The sequence below is a fragment of the Lactuca virosa genome, chromosome 8, assembly GCF_052849685.1.
Source record: "Lactuca virosa cultivar CGN04683 chromosome 8, Lactuca_virosa_CGN04683_v6, whole genome shotgun sequence".
Classification (NCBI taxonomy): Eukaryota; Viridiplantae; Streptophyta; class Magnoliopsida; order Asterales; family Asteraceae; genus Lactuca; species Lactuca virosa.
The window spans coordinates 193,767,797-193,786,065 of NC_136433.1; the positions used below are offsets into that span (position 1 = coordinate 193,767,797).

An 18,269-nucleotide genomic window follows, 5' to 3' on the forward strand; every position below is an offset into this window, starting at 1 on the left:
AGATATCTATTTTATTTTTCAATCTAAAAATAAAAAGTAAATAAAATTAAATTAAAAAAGAAATTATTAAGGACAAAATAGTTGTTTTATGTATGTAGGGACGAACCGAGTGAAAAAATAATTATACATGGACGGTCAGAGTTAGTTTTTGAAAATAGAAACTGAACGCGTCTTTTGTCACATGCACGAAGGACGTTCCATATAATTTATTCAAAATTAAATTAAAATGTTAATCATTTGAAAATAAAAATCTAACTTACTGGGTAAAAAAATGAAGTTTTATTTTATTGTTCATTGATATCATGGATATCTAAATACTAATTGCAAAGTATAAATTTTCTTTTAAACAAAAACAAATCCTTTCACTTAATTTACATATTTGTCGTAAATACAAAAACGTATGTGATAGGAATAATTTTTTTTCAGGGTCGGACCAATAGGGGTAGCTTGGGCGGTTGTAACAAGAAAATCGATTCTGATTTGCTTCAAGACGCCGTGACCAACAAGTAACCGCTTCGCTTCAAAGTTCAATCTACGTTCTTAAGTTTTGATTGAAAATCTATTCTGATAACTGAAATCGCTGACAATAATCCGAATTTCTTAATTTTAACGTAAATCAGTTTTAAAAACGCCAACAAAAAACTCGATTATGAATTTCTCTAATGTTTTCAACAACATTCCTAATTACTTAGGCTTTTAGCAATATATTACCATGCATTTCTACAATCTCACTCTCCAACAACCCACCGACATCGTCTGTGCCATCAACGACAACTTCTCCGGCTGTAACAAATCCTAAGAAATAGTCATCGCCCGCGGTAAAGTCCTTGAGCTCATGCGTCCTGATGAAAACGGTAAGATCCAGACTATCCTCTCTATTGATGTTTTTGGTGCTATCAGATCCCTAGCTCAGTTTAGGTCAACCGGTACCCAAAAAGACTATATCGTTGTGGGCTCCGACTCCGGACGTATCGTCATTCTCGATTATAACAAGGAAAACAATGTGTTTGATAAAATTCACCAGGAAACTTTTGGGAAATCTGGAAGTCTTAGAATTGTCCCAGGGCAGTATTTAGCTATTGACCCAAAAGGTCGCGCTGTTATGATCGGTGCTTGTGAAAAGAAAAAAGCTCGTTTATGTTCTTAACAGGGATACCTCTGCTAGGCTGACTATTTCGTCTCCATTAGAGGCACACAAGTCGCACACCATTACTTACTCAATCGTTGGGGTTGATTGTGGGTTCGATAACGCTATGTTTGATGCTCTAGAGTTGGATTATTCAGAGGCTGACGAGGGTTCAAAACATCTTACCTTCTATGAACTAGATTTGGGGATTAATCAAGTTTCAAGGAAATGGTCTGAGCAGGTTGAGAATGGTGCTAACATGTTGCTAACTGTCCCTGGTGGTGGTGATGGTCCAAGTGGTGTCCTTGTTTGTGCTGAAAATTTCATCATCTACAAGAATCAAGGTCATCCAGATGTTCGAGCAGCTATTCCTACACGGGAAGATCTGCCCACTGAACATGGAGCTCTTATAGTTTCAACCACTATGCTCAAACAAATGTCCATGTTCTTATTGCTTCTCCAAACTAAATACGGTGATGTCTTCAAGGTCACACTAGATCATGAAAACGAACGTGTTTCCGAATTAAAAATCAAGTATTTTGATACAATACCAGTCTCATCTTCAATGTGTGTCATGAAACTAGGGTTTTTTTTTGCTGCTTCTGAATTTGAAAACCTTGATTTGTATCAATTCCAAGGTATAGGACCTGACTCTGATGTAGAATCATCATCTGCTACACTAATGGAGAACCAATTTTTTTCAAGCCTAGAGAGTTAAAGAATCTTATTAGAATCGACAAAGTCGAAAGCTTAATGCCAATTATGGACATGAATGTTGTAAACCTTTTCCAAGAAGAAACTCCCTAAATTTTCACCCTTTGTGGTCAGGGCCCATGTTCATCTCTTAGAATACTAAGACCAGGGTTAGCCATTACTGAAATGGCTGTTTCACAACTTCCTAGTGTTCCAACTGCAATATGGATAGTTAAAAAGAATATGAAGGATGAATTCGATGCTTACATTGTCATCTCATTTGCAAATGCAACACTTGTTATTTCTATTGGTGAAATTGTTGAAGAAGTTAGTGACACTGGGTTTCTTGATACAACACCTTCACTTGTTGTTTCAGTAATAGGTGATGATTCTTTAATTCAAGTACACCCTAATGGTATTAGGCATATAAGAGATGCCAAAAAAATGATTGGATAACACCCAAAAACAAAACGATTGTTAAAGTCCATTTTGAGTAGATTTCAAGTAGTGATTGCATTAAGTGAAGGTGAGATTATATACTTTGAAGTAGATATTATTACAGGACAATTTGTAGCACTTGAATCTTGGTAAGTTTCTTCATTGCCCTTATTGTTATTAATGTTGCATTTTTGGTCCTTGAGTTGTACGCGGGGGGTACCACATGGTACGCTTAGCGTACAAGCTATAAAGCGAGTATGCGGGGCGTACCACATGGTACACTTAGAGTACTGATGTGAGGCGGGACCGATATTCTAGACACGTACATTGGGCGTACGTGTATGTACGCGGGGCGTACGTGAGTCATTTAGAAACCTTAATTTTCGGGGTTGGGCACTATATAAACATCATTATGGACCATGAAACCCTCATTTCTCAGCCTCCATTGTCCCTATAGCCTCAAGCACGAAACCCTAAGCCTCTCCTTTGTGTTTTGAGCTCATTGTGTTCATTTTGGTATGTTTTGGTTCATATTCAAGAAGTAGAAGTTTGGTGCAACGTCGTGGATCAAGGAAAAGCTTGTGGATCTCGTTTATTTGCTTCATTTCCAACTTGTTTGAGGTAAAAAGCTATGAACTTGCTTGTTAGTGGCTTAGATCTGTCATTTGTGAGTTTTGGTCCCTTTTGGCCCCAAGAATGAGATCTAGTGGTTTGATACCACTCCATGAGCTTTGAGTTGCCACTCTTGGTGTTTCTGAGGTTCTAGATGTATAAGGTTGTCACCTTTAGGGTTTAGATTTATCCATGCAAGAGTCTATGTCAATTTGTTGAAAGTAGGGTGTTATATTTTGAAGTTGGGTCTTTATGGGGCATGCAAAGTTACCAAGTCAGTGACTTTATGGTTATAGACACTTATTAAGACTTGGATCTATGGTTTGGGCTTCGGGTCTTAAGCATTAAGTGCTTAATGTGGAATTTGGCTTATTGGGTGAGTACGTTGGGCGTACAAGTCTGTACGCACGGTGTACAATCCATTTAGCTAGTACGCTTAGCGTACATATGAGTACGTGTCACATACTCAGTCTGTTGGGCTTAGCGTTTTGGGCTTTAAGTTTGGATAATTTTATTGGGCTTGGATGCTTGGGTCCTTGTTGGGCCAACTGAGAATAAGTATTTTGGACTAGAAAAAGTTATTGGGCTTTGGGGTAAGGCCCATGAGAGGGTTTGGGCCCAATTTAGAAAATTGGGTCATAAGTGGGCTTTCAATGATTATTTGGTTTTGGGCCTTTTAAATTGTGAGTTTGGGCCTTAGTCTTGGACCAAACTAGGTGAGGGGTAAAATGGTCTTTTTACCCCAAGTATGGATTATTGGACTTATGATTATGGATTGAAACCTAAATGTTAATTGGGTGTTGTTTTGGTACTGATTAGCTCGGGGATTCGTTGGACTAGCAGCCAGTGATTTTTTAGTGAGATTCGGCAGTCGAGGTGAGTTTCCTTACTGGGTTTAGCGGGTCTAAGGCACCAATACCGACCCTTGTTGTTTATGTTAGGATGCTAGGAGTCTGCGTGCCCCTTACATGTGTTATGTGCTGCTATGTATACCGGGTGGGGCTCGATGCCGGGCGAGGCCCGATGATTGAATCGTATGCTATTGTTTATGATCATTGTATGTGTTATCATGATTAAGTGATATATATTGTATGTGTATAGTGGGCGGGGACCGATGTCGGGAGGGGCCTAAGAATAACAGATCTGTATACCGAGCGGGGATCGATGCCGGGCGGGGCCCGACGTAGGGTGGGGACCCAATATGTGATTTATTATGTATGGTATGGGGTAGTTTGGGAAACTCACTAAGTTTCGTGCTTACGGTTTTTAGTTTATGTTTCAGGTACTTCTAGTTCCAAGCGGAAGAGATCGGGATGACTGTATCGTACACACCACATGGATTCCGCTTTTGAGATATCACTATGATTGTTATGATGTTGATATACTTATTTTCATTTGGGTTGAATGGATAATGTTTTTGGAATACCGTTTTATTTAAATTAAAACTGAAACTTTTGGATCATATTTTTGGGATGTTACACAATTAAAGGAAGTTGACAAGAATTAAATATCGGGTGACGTGGTGTGTTTTGATATAGCTCTTGTCCCTGAAGGAAGACAAAGATCTCGTTTTCTTACAGTTGGTTCATATGACAACACTACAAGAATCTTATCTCTAGATCCTGATGATTGTATGCATGTTTTGAGCTTACAAAGTGTTTCATCACCTCCTGAATCACTTTTGTTTCTTGAAGTTGAAGCTTCTGTATTGTTTCTAAACACATGTTTACAAAGTGGGGTTCTTTTTAATACAATGGTGGACATGGTGACAGGTCAGCTTTCTAACACATGCTCCCGATTTCTAGGGATTAGAGCTCTTAAACTGTTTTCTATTTTGGTGAAAGGGAAACGGGGTATACTTTGTTTGTCTACCAGACCATGGTTAGGTTATGTCCACCATGGTAAGTTTCTTTTAACTCCCCTTTCATATGAAACCCTAGAATATGCAACTTCTTTTTCATCAGACCAATGTGTTGAGGTGTGGTGGCTATTGCTCATGATGTTTTACGGGTTTTCACAATTGAAAGATTAGGTGAAACTTTTAAAGAAACCGCCATACCTTTGAGGTATGCACCTAGGAAGTTTGTGTTTCATCCAAAAAAGAAATTTTTAGTGACAATTGAAAGTGATCAAGGGGAGGATAAATGGGTTTCTTGTATTCGGGTTGTTGACCCAAAGTCAACTGAAACTACTTGTTTATTGGAGCTTGAAGATGATGAGGCATCTTTCAGTCTTTGTATGGTGAATTTTCATGATAATGAGACACGTTTAGCTGTGGGGACAACCAAGGATTTACAATTTTGTCCAAAAAGATCTTTAATTGCTGGATATGTTCATATTTATAGATTTGTACAAGATGGAAAGTTGTTACAAATTTTGCATAAAACACAAGTTGATGGGGTCCCACTTGCGTAGTGTCAACTTCAAGGAAGATTGCTTGCAGGAATTGGATCTATTCTTAGGGTTTATGATTTGGGGAAAAGAAGATTGCTTAAAAAATATGAAAATAATTTGTTCCCAAATACAATTAACTCCATTTATACTTACCTTGATCGAATCTATGTGGGAGATATTCAAGAGTTATGTTTATGTTGTTTAAATTTTCTTTCCTTTTTAAAATACCAATACACTTAAAAAAACTTCATTTTTTTGCAGCCATTTCACTATTCCAAATATAGATATGATGAAAAACAGGTATATGTATTTGCTGATGACTGTGTTCCAAGGTGGCTGACATCATCATGCCATGTAGACTATGACACCATGGCAGGTGGAGATAAATTTAGGAACATTTACTTTGTTCGTTTACCACAAGATGAAATTGAACAAGGGAAGCATAAAGTTAAAGTTAAGGAGATTGCTTAATTTCATGTTGGTGATGTTGTTACATGTTTTAAGAAAGCATCTTTGGTTCCAGGTGGCGTGGAGTGTGTCATGTATGGAACTGTGATGAGTAGTCTATGGGCATTATTGGCATTTACCTCGCGTGATGACGTGGACTTCTTTTCACATTTGGATATGCATATGAGACAGGAACATTCACCTTTGTGTGGGAGAGATCATATGACATTTAGATCTGCTTATTTTCCTGTTAAGGTAATCATCTATTTTTTTTAATAAAACTATTTATTTATGTTTGACACCAAAAATCTGAATTTATATGCAGGCTGTGATTGATGGAGACGTGTGTGAACAATTGCCGACATTGCCCTTGTATATACAGAGGAAAATTGCGGATGAATTGGATAGGACTCCGAGGGAAATTTTGAAGAAACTGGAAGAAGTTAAAAATAAGATTGTTTGAGAGAAAGGTTGTTGCTGCTAATGATATTGCTATTAAACTAAATGGGTATATTTGTCTTTTTACACAATGTAATGACTGAACCTGGTTTTTTATGCATGCAGATGATGCCTCCAATACATGAATTTTAACAGATTCATCAAATCCACCACCATGACCATGGATAACAATATTGCTATTGATATTCAACTAAATGTTTATATTTTTCGTTTTTATAGAATCTAACAACTGAAGCTTGTTTTACAAGAATTTTTACAAGTCCACTACCACCATCCATATTGAATAGATATTGCTATTCAACCAAATGGGTATATTTGTCTTTTTATACAATATAACAAATGAATATGGTTTTGATGCATTTACATGAATTTTTACAGATTCATCAAATCCACCATCATCCATATAAATACGAAGTAAAGGATACTACCCGATGAGGAGGAAAAAAAGATTAATCAAGACTTGGAGTTCTTTGAGGGCAACAAGGTTTTTGTCATACGTGTGATTTGGAGGAAGAAGGTGAAGGGTCTTGAGCACTATAACATTCCTATGGTGTACATACAACCCTAATGCTTTGGATCTAAGTTTTCTCAAGTTATACATGCAATAAAATTATCCAAAGCATGAGACCTACAACTAGCATACAACTTTGATTTTGAAACATAAAAAACTAGTTAGATGAATACCTCTTTGTTGTAACTTGTAAAACTTGACCTTTCAAGAGCTTAGCACCTCAAATGTGATGCCTCAAATGAGTAACAAACACCACCAACAATGGAGGATAATGAGAGAGAGGCTAGGAGGCACACAAAACGGCTAGGGTTCTTCTTTGAACTCTTAGGAACCCTATTGGTGATGCTAGGAGTTACATTTATAGTGTGGAACTCCTAGGGTTTCACTTGTAAACCCTAATTCACTTCCTTGGGCCTTTAGTGTAATAATCCATATGATAAGCCCTTTGGACTAACTCTTCATGGACTCCCCCATAAAAATTAGTCCATCCTAATCAACATGGATCATTAGCCCAAACTAAATGTATTACTGATTTACTTAATCAATCCCCGTTAATTTTAATCAGTCTCTTTTGATCACTAAATTAATTCCAAATTAATTCTTGACCAATACCAATTAAATATTATGATTTCTCAATTAATACATTATTCTTATAATATATTAATAAATCACAAATAATCTCTTTCTCAAATATCCATCCTATCAAATTGCTTCGGTAAAGGAAACCCAAAAGGACCATGCTACTATCGGGTCAAGTACATACCAATTATAGTTATGGGCTTAGACACTTAATCCAACAGTCTCCCACTTGGATAAATCTAATAACTATTACTGCAAGTACGACTTTAGAGTCCGATCAACAATCGTAGCTCTCAAAAGCCGTTGTTGAACTATGATGTAACATACACATTCAGTTACCGTGTTTTGTTTAAAAATGAATATTATTAAATAATATATGATTTTGAGTGTTGAGTTCTAACAAGATAGTTTTATGAGATTGAAGTAAAACTATGTTTAGAATCATTCGGAAAGTATTGGAAGTCTTATGGGATTCCAATCAAAAGTCAAATATTAAAATTAATGAAAATGTAAAAATTTGGAAATAAGTAAAAATAAAGTTGTTGAAAGTTGTAAATTATCTCGTTAGAAACGTTTAGGCGAAAACCTCATCGAAATCCGAGTTATAACGAAGAACTTATGACTCCTTAAAGATTCGCGACATAACCGGCACAACGTCGAATGACGTAAAAAGTGAGTTTTCAATAAACTACTTTTTAGCTTTAGTGATCTAAATGAAAGTTGTAGTATTCGTTAAACCGGGAATTTTCATTAAAAGAACGTCCAAATCTGACTTCGTATGAGGAAGTTATGATTTTTCTAAGAATCGGCATAGTAGTACACAGCTCGAAACTCGAAATAAAGATCGAGTGATTTTTAGCCGACACAACCTAAACGAGAATCAAAGATCTCTTCAATAGTAGTACAACGGTAAAAAAGACAGACAAAAACGGACGTCGGATGAAGAAGTTATGAATTTTCAACGGACTTTTCCTATCCAGGCCCGTTAAAAATATAACATTTAAAATAAAGTCAAAATTAGTTGACGGAGTCTAAACGAAAGTTGTAGAGCATAATTTCACCTATGCGTGCAAATAAAGAACGTCAAAAACGGAGCTCGTATGCGGAAGATACGAATTTTTGAAGTTTTGGGCAGAAACTTCGAGGTTGGTCCGAAGGAGTACGCCCAGAATACTCGTGTAAGAGATCCGGAACTCGGCACCCTCCCTACTCCTTCGCATGAGTGCCACCTGTCGTAGCCTTGACGCGTCTGATCTCATCCACTTCATACGCCCAGCGTACGAAGTTATGCCCAACGAAGAGATGCGCGAGGCAGTACGCCCCGCGTACCGAGGAATTACTCCCAACGTAATCAGGTGCTTCGGTCCCCTATAAATAGGATGCGAGGCTGCCCGAATTTTGGTTACAATTTTTATTCTCTCTCACCCTCTACATTCTCCCAAATTGCCCTAACACCCCCCCCCCTCCCGAAGCCTAGGAAACATCCCCGACACCCGAAGCAAGTCCCGACGCTCTGAAAGCCTAGGAAACATCTCGGAAAGTCTCGAACTCGAATATCGGATCTAGCCTCCGCCTAATCACATAAAGTAATTATCTTTAATTAATACGGCTCTCAAAGGCTAAACTAATCCCTCCCTATATTCTCTCAGAAGGGGAAAAGACCATTTTACCCCTCCAATGGTCCAAAGTCCAAATGTTGACCAAACCCTAAAAGTCAACCCCAGTCAACGGTCCAACTTTGACCAGACTCGTCAAGTGCACTCGGGTGACTCGGCGAGTCCATACGTGTCCTCTGAATCCTCCTAAGGCCTCACTCGACTCGTCGAGTTAACCTTTTTCTCAACGGTTACCACTGATCACGAATCGTGGTGCAGCACGACCCGACTCGTCGAGTCCGCTCATGGACTCGGTGAGTTTCGTCCATGAGATTACTCAAATGACCTTCTGAGGTCAGATCTGCTTCTCTAACCTATAGATCTGACCTTCTAACACCCAATAATCACGTAAAGGTCTGAACTTGGGGTCCATGCATGGCATTTTGGGCATGAAATGCCAAGAACATGATTTAAATGGGGTTTTCACTCATAAATACCATCAAGGCTGAATAAAGCAGGAACCTTTGGGTGCTAAAGACCCTCAAAGGCCCAGATTTGGAGTTCAAGCGTCCTCATGAACCCCAAATCCTCAAAGTCCCAAAAAGAAAGGAAAAGAAGCCCTAACCTTCAAGATGAGAGATCTACTCAAATGAAAGGGAAAGGTTCGAACTTGATACCTCTAATAGAAGCTCTTGGACGAATAAGCAGAAGATATATCAGCCTCTTCTCAATCCTAGCTTGTAATCTTCTTTTCCTTCACCAAAATGCACTCACAAATCTCAAGTCAGGCTCAAGACTCTCTCACAAGCTCCAGGGGCGATTAGGGTTTCTTCTCAGAGAGGTGTGGCCGCAAATGAGGCTATAAGTGCCTTTAAATAGGTCCCAAACCCGGGGATCTAGGGTTTCCACTTACAGCGCCTACTCGGCGAGTCTACTCTTGGACTCGTCGAGTAGTTCATTAAACTTGCATGACCACCCCACTTCTACTCGACGATTCATAGCACCAACTCGTCGAGTAGGTCAATGATCCTCAAAAATAAATAATTAAAAATAACATACCTGAAAATCCGGATGTTACAATTCTCCCCCATTAGAATCAGACTTCGCCCTCGAAGTCTTACTCTGCAAACAACTCTGGATGCTGCTCCCGCATCTCTGACTCCGGTTCCCAAGTTAGCTCGGACCCTCTCCGATGTTGCCACTGGACCTGAACCAGGGGCACCTCCTTGTTCCTCAGCACCTTGATCTTTCGATCTAAGATCGCGATCGGCCTCTCAATGAAATTCAAACTCGCATCCACCTGAATATCCTCTAGCGGCACAACCGTCGTTTCATCGGTTATACACTTCCTCAACTGGGATACATGGAAGGTATCATGGATCTGACTCAACTCCTCGGGTAGCTCCAGACGGTATGCTACCTTACCCACCCTCGCGGTCACCCTGAACGGACCAATGTATCGGGGCCCCAGCTTGCCCCTCTTCCTGAATCGGATCACTCCTTTCCAAGGAGATACCTTCAGGAGTACGAAATCTCCAACCTGGAACTCGAGCTCGGATCGCCGTCTATCCGCATAACTCTTCTGACGGCTCTGGGCTGTCAGTAACCTCTGTATGACCTGCTTTATCTGCTCAGTCGTCTTAAGCACTATCTCAGTGCTACCCATCACTCGCTGCCCTACCTCTCCCCAGCAGATGGGAGTTCGAAACCTCCTCCCATACAAAAGCTCGAAGTGAGGCATACCAATACTCGAATGATGGCTATTGTTGTAGGAAAACTCAGCCAAAGGTAGGTATGTATCCCAACTTCCACCGAAGTCCATAACACATGCTCGAAGCATATCCTCAAGTGTCTGAATCGTCCGCTCACTCTGTCCGTCCGTCTGGGGGTGGTAAGCAGTGCTTAAATGCAATCTCGTACCCAACTCCTCATGGAACTTCTTCCAGAACCTGGAAGTGAAACGTACGTCTTGATCTGACACAATCGAGACCGGCACTCCATGCCGCGACACCACCTCCATCACATATATCTTTGACAGCCTCTCCGTAGAAGAGCTCTCACTGATAGCAAGGAAGTGAGTGCTCTTCGTTAGCCGGTCCACAATCACCCAAATTGCATCAACACCCCTCGCGGTCCTCGGCAACTTGGTGATAAAATCCATAGAGATCTGTTCCCACTTCCACTGGGGAACCTCCAGTGGCTGCAACTTGCCATGCGGGCGCTGGTGCTCGGCCTTGACCTGACGGCAGGTCAAGCACCTCTCTACTACCCATGCAACATCCCTCTTCATACAGGGCCACCAGTAGTCTCTCTTCAGGACCAAATACATCTTCGTGGCCCCGGGATGGATCGAGAATCTCGATCTATGCGCCTCCTCCATCAAGGTGCTACGTGCCCCGCCCGTATACGGCACCCAAATCCGACCACGAAAGGTCATGATCCCTCGGCTATCCGTCACAAACTCGGACACCTGTCCAATCACCCGCTCCCTTTTGCGATTATCCGGTCTCACAGCCTCTGCATGGGCCTCTCGGATGGTATCCAACACAGGAGTCATCACTGTCATCCTCATACAAATATCTCGTATCGGAGCACTCTCCGCCCTACGGCTCAGGGCATCGGCTACAACGTTAGCCTTGCCCGGGTGGTACAGGATCTCACAGTCATAATCCTTTACCACATCCAACCATCTACTCTGGCGCATGTTCAGGTTGGGCTGATCCATCAAGTACTTCAAACTCTTGTGGTCCGTGTATATAATACACCGAACCCCATACAAATAATGACGCCATATCTTTGAGGGCGAACACCACGGCCCCCAACTCCAAATCGTGGGTGGGATACCTCACCTCGTGAGGCTCCAGCTGCCTCGATGCGTACGCTACCACATGCCCTCTCTGCATAAGCACCGCACCCAACCCCGATATCGATGCATCACAATACACCACGAAATCCTCCATTCCCTCTGGAAGGGCTAACACTGGGGCTTCGCACAGCTTCTGGCGAAGAGTCTCAAACGAGGTCTGCTGCTCTGGACCCCACGTAAAAGCAACGCCCTTCCGGGTCAACCTGGTGAGTGGCACGGCAATCTTGGAGAAATCCTTGATAAATCTCCGATAGTAGCCGGCCAACCCCAGAAAACTCCTGATCTCGGTGGGGACCTCGGCACCTCCCAACTCATCACTGCCTCAATCTTGGCCGGATCGACCAATATCTCATTCTGATTAACGAGATGCCCCAAGAACTGGACCTCTCGTAACCAGAAATCACACTTGGAGAATTTGGCGTAAAGCCTCTCCGATCTCAAAACCCTGAGGATCTCCCTCAAATGCTCCTCATGCTGCTCTCGGGATCTTGAATACACCAGGATATCGTCGATGAACACAATCACCGATCGATCCAACATCAGCCTGCACACCCTGTTCATGAGATCCATGAACGCTGTCGGTGCATTGGTGAGTCCAAAAGGCATCACCACAAACTCGTAATGCCCATAACGAGTCCTGAACGCCGTCTTCTGGATATCCTCATCTCGCACTCTCATCTGATGATATCCAGACCTCAAATCTATCTTGGAGAACCAAGACGCTCCCTGCAATTGATCGAACAGATCATCGATCCTTGGTAAGGGGTAACGGTTCTTGACCGTCAACTTGTTCAACTCCCGGTAATCAATGCACATCCAATGTGAACCATCCTTTTTCTTGACAAAAAGGATCGGCGCTCCCCACGGCGAGCTACTCGGTCGAATAAACCCCTTCCCCAGCAGCTCCTGAAGCTGCGAGGATAACTCCTGCATCTCTGGCGGCGCAAGGCGATAAGGCGCCTTGGCGATAGGCGATGCCCCCGAAACCAAATCGATGTGGAACTCCACCTGCCTCTCGGGAGGCACACCCGACAACTCTTCGGGAAAAACATCCGGGAACTCACGCACTATCGGAACATCATCAACCGAACTCGGCCTCTCTGCGGCCACTCGTGTATCCATCACATAAGCTACAAACCCGCTGCAGCCCTGCTGTAAACTCTGTCTCGCTCTGGCAGCCGAACAAAATGCTGACCCATATCGGGTACCCTCGCCATATACAGTCAGTACTCCCCCACTAGGGTCTCGTATCGACACCGTGTGCCGCTCGCAGTCTATAACCGCTCCAAATCGGCTCAACCAATCCATACCCACTATAACGCAAACGTCCCCCATCGCAATCGGGACCAGATCTATCGGGAACTCAACACCGAAGATCTCGAGCACACATCCTCGAATCACATCAGTAGCATATACCGCTCGCTTGTCAGCTAGAGAAACTCGTAGAGGTTGACTCAACGCCTCTCGTCGGTTACTGATGTGCTGGCTAAACGCTAATGACACGAAATATCGACTCGCACCCGAGTCAAATAACACCAAAGCAGGTACATAACTCACAAGAAAAGTACCTAAGCATACCACAAAATAAGCACAATATCTCAAACTCAGTATAAATAAATAAAAGAATACATACCAGCCACGACATCGGGCGCCGCGCGGACCTCCTCCGCTGTCAACTGAAAGGCTCTCCCGCGAGCCTTCGGTGCCTCGGCCTTCGCTGGCCGAACCTCGGTAGCTCTAGCAGCAGGTTCAGATCCCTGCGCTGATCCCTGTAGTAGCTGCGGGCACTCGGCCTTCCGATGGCCTGTCTGGTTGCAATGGAAGCAAACCGAAAAACCCTTGGGGAAATCCCTCACGATATGCCCCTCCTTCCCACACTTGTAGCACACACCCGCTCTGCACACCCCATCATTGCTCTTGCCGCACTTCCCGCAAGTGCGGCCCTTCCGACCTCCAGATCTCGAATCAGCGGGCTTTGCCCGCTTGGCTGCCGGCTGAGACTGCACCGGCCGCCTATCCCTCCTCTGAGACTCGGCCTCCTCCCTGGCCTAAGTCTCTAGCTCAATCTCCCTCTTCCGGGCATTCGCCTGGAGCTCGGCAAATGTCCGGTATGTCGAGTTCGCCACAAACTCATGAATGTCCCTCCTCAGTATGCTCAGATATCGGCTCATACGTGCCTGCTCGGTAGACACGTGCTCAGGGCAAAACAACGCCCTCTCATGAAACATCCGTGTAATCACAGTCACGGACTCCGTCCCCTGCTTGAGGGACAAGAACTCCTGCGCTAACCGTTCCCTCTCCACCGGGGGAACATACTCATCTCGGAACATGGTGGTGAACCTCTCCCAGGTCACCGCTGTAATCTCTGCAGGAGTGAAGTCTGCCATAACAAACTTCCACCAGTCCTTCGCTCCCAAGCGAAGCTGGTTCAGCGCGAACCGTACTCTCAGATGCTCCGGACAAGAACAGGTGTAGAAGCATCCCTCAATGTCAGAGATCCACCTCATCGCGGCTATCGGATCCTGAGTCCCATCAAACTCTGGTGGCTTCGTGTTGCTGAACTCTCGGTACAACAACAAGTCACCCCCCTGTGGCCTGGCAGCGGCGACGGCTGCGGTGGCTGCGGCAACAACAGCCTCGGTAAGAGAAGCATATCGCTCATTAAACGTCTCAATCAAAGTGGTCTTGATAGACCCAAACATCTCAGGAATCTCAGCTCGAATGGCTGCGGCCACCTCCTCGTGAATCAACCTACGGATCTCCTCATCACTGGTACCACTGGTACCACTGCCTCATGGGTGGTGGCGCGTCCCAACCATGATGTCTCTGAAATACAACACAAAGGAAGTCAGAGACTCGCTCGAGTATACTCGCACTCGATACTCAACCATACTTGTTCTTTAGTCCCCTAAGGATTCTTACTTGGGCTGCTCACCGATCCGGTGTTTCCAGTAGTACGGGCCCTTATACTACCTTCCACAACGCATCTGTATTCACCCCAAGTCCTCCTCCTATGATCCCAGATCACAAGTACTCTATATCTCACTAAACTCAGGCTACTCTCCAGTAGACCACTCATGGGCTCCTCGCTGCTACCTACTCACTCACGAAGTATCTCATAGTAGCAGTAACTCCTAGGCTAAGGCATCACAAATCAGGCCCACTCTAGTCCTAACTATGAATACCTAGCCTACTCTAGCATGCATAGCATATCACATAATATCTCATAACACATAATGTAAGGGTATTTTGGGAAATCACCGTTCGGGCGCTGGCTGCTTGTACACACTGCTTCGTTCTGCGTTTCTCAAAAATCTTTTTCTCTTTTTAGAAAATTGTTTCTTTTACGCAAAATTTCTCAAATCCTCAGTTTGAGTTCAGATACGCCCGAAGGTGCATCCGAATCTCTCAAACCAAGGCTCTGATACCAACTTGTAACAACGTAAATTTTAAAACATTTTTTTTCATTTTTCCACATAATAAAAACTCATATAATGTTCTCAAAATCTCATGTATCAAATGTCATCATAATAAAACATATCCCAGAATCGCAAAACATAATCCTCTGCCAGTGTGTACAAATCATGCCGGCGCCTTCCCGCGATCCTCACTGGTACCTGAAACACATATCACATAACACGGTAAGCATAAATGCTTAGTGAGTTCCCCAAAATACCACATACAACACATAAGCCACTCGAGGCTATAACTCGATATGACCCTCCGGTCAATGTGTCTCAGCGGGACCCTCCAGTCCCGTAGCTCGTTGGACCCTCCAGTCCCGTCTATCTCGTTGGACCCTCCGGTCCGGTCTAAATCGTTGGACCCTCCGGTCCGGTCTGAATCGTTGGACCCTCTGGTCCGGTCTATATAGCATACATATAACACAATGCACATAAGCTCAAATATAAACATAACACATAAGACCCTCTGGTCTGCACATAGCTACCACTCGAGGTAATGTATAGTGAGAAGACTCACCTCGGGTAATCTCGGAAAGTGTCGAACTCGAATATCGGATCTAGCCTCCGCCTAATCACATAAAGTAATTATCTCTAATTAATACGGCTCTCAAAGGCTAAACTAATCCCTCCCTATATTCTTTCAGAAGGGGAAAATACCATTTTACCCCTCCAATCGTCCAAAGTCCAAATGTTGACCAAACCCTAAAAGTCAACCCCAGTCAACGGTCCAACTTTGACCAGACTCGTCGAGTGCACTCGGGTGACTCGGCGAGTCCATACGTGTCCTCTGAATCCTCCTAAGGCCTCACTCGACTCGTCGAGTTAACCTTTTTCTCAACGGTTACCACTTATCACGAATCGTGGTGCAGCACGACCCTACTCGTTGAGTCCGCTCATGGACTCGGCGATTTTCGTCCATGATCAAATGACCTTCTGAGGTCAGATCTGCTTCTCTAACCTATAGATCTGACCTTCTAACACCCAATAATCACGTAAAGGTCTGAACTTGGGGTCCATGCATGGCATTTTGGGCATGAAATGCCAAGAACATGATTTAAATGGGGTTTTCACTCATAAATACCATCAAGGCTGAATAAAGCAGGAACCTTTGGGTGCTAAAGACCCTCAAAGGCCCAGATCTGGAGTTCAAGCGTCCTCATGAACCCCAAATCCTCAAAGTCTCAAAAAGAAAGGAAAAGAAGCCCTAATCTTCAAGATGAGAGATCTACTCAAATGAAAGGGAAAGGTTCGAACTTGATACCTCTAATAGAAGCTCTTGGACGAATAAGCAGAAGATATATCAGCCTCTTCTCAATCCTAGCTTGTAATCTTCTTTTCCTTCACCAAAATGCACTCACAAATCTCAAGTAAGGCTCAAGACTCTCTCACAAGCTCCAGGGGCGATTAGGGTTTCTTCTCAGAGAGGTGTGGCCGCAAATGAGGCTATAAGTGCCTTTAAATAGGTCCCAAACCCGGGGATCTAGGGTTTCCACTTACAGCGCCTACTCGGCGAGTCTACTCTTGGACTCGTCGAGTAGTTCATTAAACTTGCGTTGCCACCCCGCTTCTACTCGACGAGTCATAGCACCAACTCGTCGAGTAGGTCAATGATCCTCAATAATAAATAATTAAAAATAACATACCTGAAAATCTGGATGTTACAGGCAGAAGTCTTATTGATGTATATCATGTTGAAATTGTTGTATCTTATTGATTTCAAATCTTTGAATCAGATTATTCGTTGATATGGAAAGCCTGTCATATGATACTCATTTGCCTTTGTTGTTCTTTGTCCCTCTTTGCTTCTGTCATATTGATATGTATATGGCATAGCATTATATTGTAACTGTTATTGAACTCACTAAGCGTCACCCGCTTATCCCTCTCAATGTTTAAACTATTACAGGTGATAAGCATCCAGTATAGTCATGTACTGGTAGAAGATGTAGAATAGATAATATTATAGTTTTTGTAATTAGTGTATAAATTTCCTGGGAAGTTATGTAATATATATATATATATATATATATATATATATATATATATATATATATATATATATATATATATATATATATATATATATATATATATAACTTTGTAAAAACTCGTTAGTCGGTTTGTATCCAGTCTTTTGTAATAAAACCATATATGTAAAATATTTTTATGAATATGCATGTAGCATGTTTGGAGTAATAATAAAGTTTAGAGAAAGGGGTTCTCACATATGATCTTATCAGTTTTGCGTCCTTTAGATAAGGGATCAAATATTCCTCCGTTCTATAAGATATCCTATAGACATGAGACATGGATTATAATCATTCTATCTGTCCAAGTTTTGTTTCCCCATTTCCGATTTATGATGACTGACTAATTGAACAAATCAAATCAGTCTAGGCTTGGCCAAGCGCTTAGGGTGTCATCACTAAATCATCGAGGGGCCCACGAATATCGCTTTGATCCCTCTTAGGGTAAAAGGAACCGATAAAATTTGACTCATATGCTTGCTCAATTTACTCATCAAATCACACATAACAATACGTTTTATAACACCAAGTTACTGATGCGTTTACGTATCATCAATGTGCAACCGGCTTGTAAACTACAACTCATATGTCTCCGTTTCAAGAACATAAGATATTATCGTCTCACAATCACTCGTGATAAAATCCATGAAGTGATTCATGTGACAGTGGGTTTAATCCAATACTCAAATTATTATTTCAGGAGTACTCATGAACACTGCAACAAACATTTGCTATGTCTAAGCTTTTAGACAATCTACATACGGATTCATGACAGTCTTTTCTCATTACTTACTTCCAAAGTATGATCGACTGTGGATGTTTAAATAACCTAGTTATTCGGGAAGTAAAACATGCGAAGTGAAACACAATAATAATTTAATCCAATATGGTCTCAAAACTTTTGAATACAAATAAAACATTTATTAATTAATCACCATATTGATTACACATTATTCATTGTATAATATTTCGACTAATCAACTTAATACTTGAATTAAAACAATAGTTATCTCATGCTCCAAGTATGCATACTATGTTCATCTATGGTCCTTTCCTTT

General features: G+C 42.3%; 1 pseudogene; it reads left to right on the forward strand.

The window, feature by feature from the left end:
• The first annotated feature begins 577 nt into the window (after positions 1-577).
• LOC145134621 (spliceosome-associated protein 130 A-like) lies at positions 578-6,252 on the forward strand (annotated as a pseudogene).
• The last annotated feature ends 12,017 nt before the right edge of the window (positions 6,253-18,269 follow it).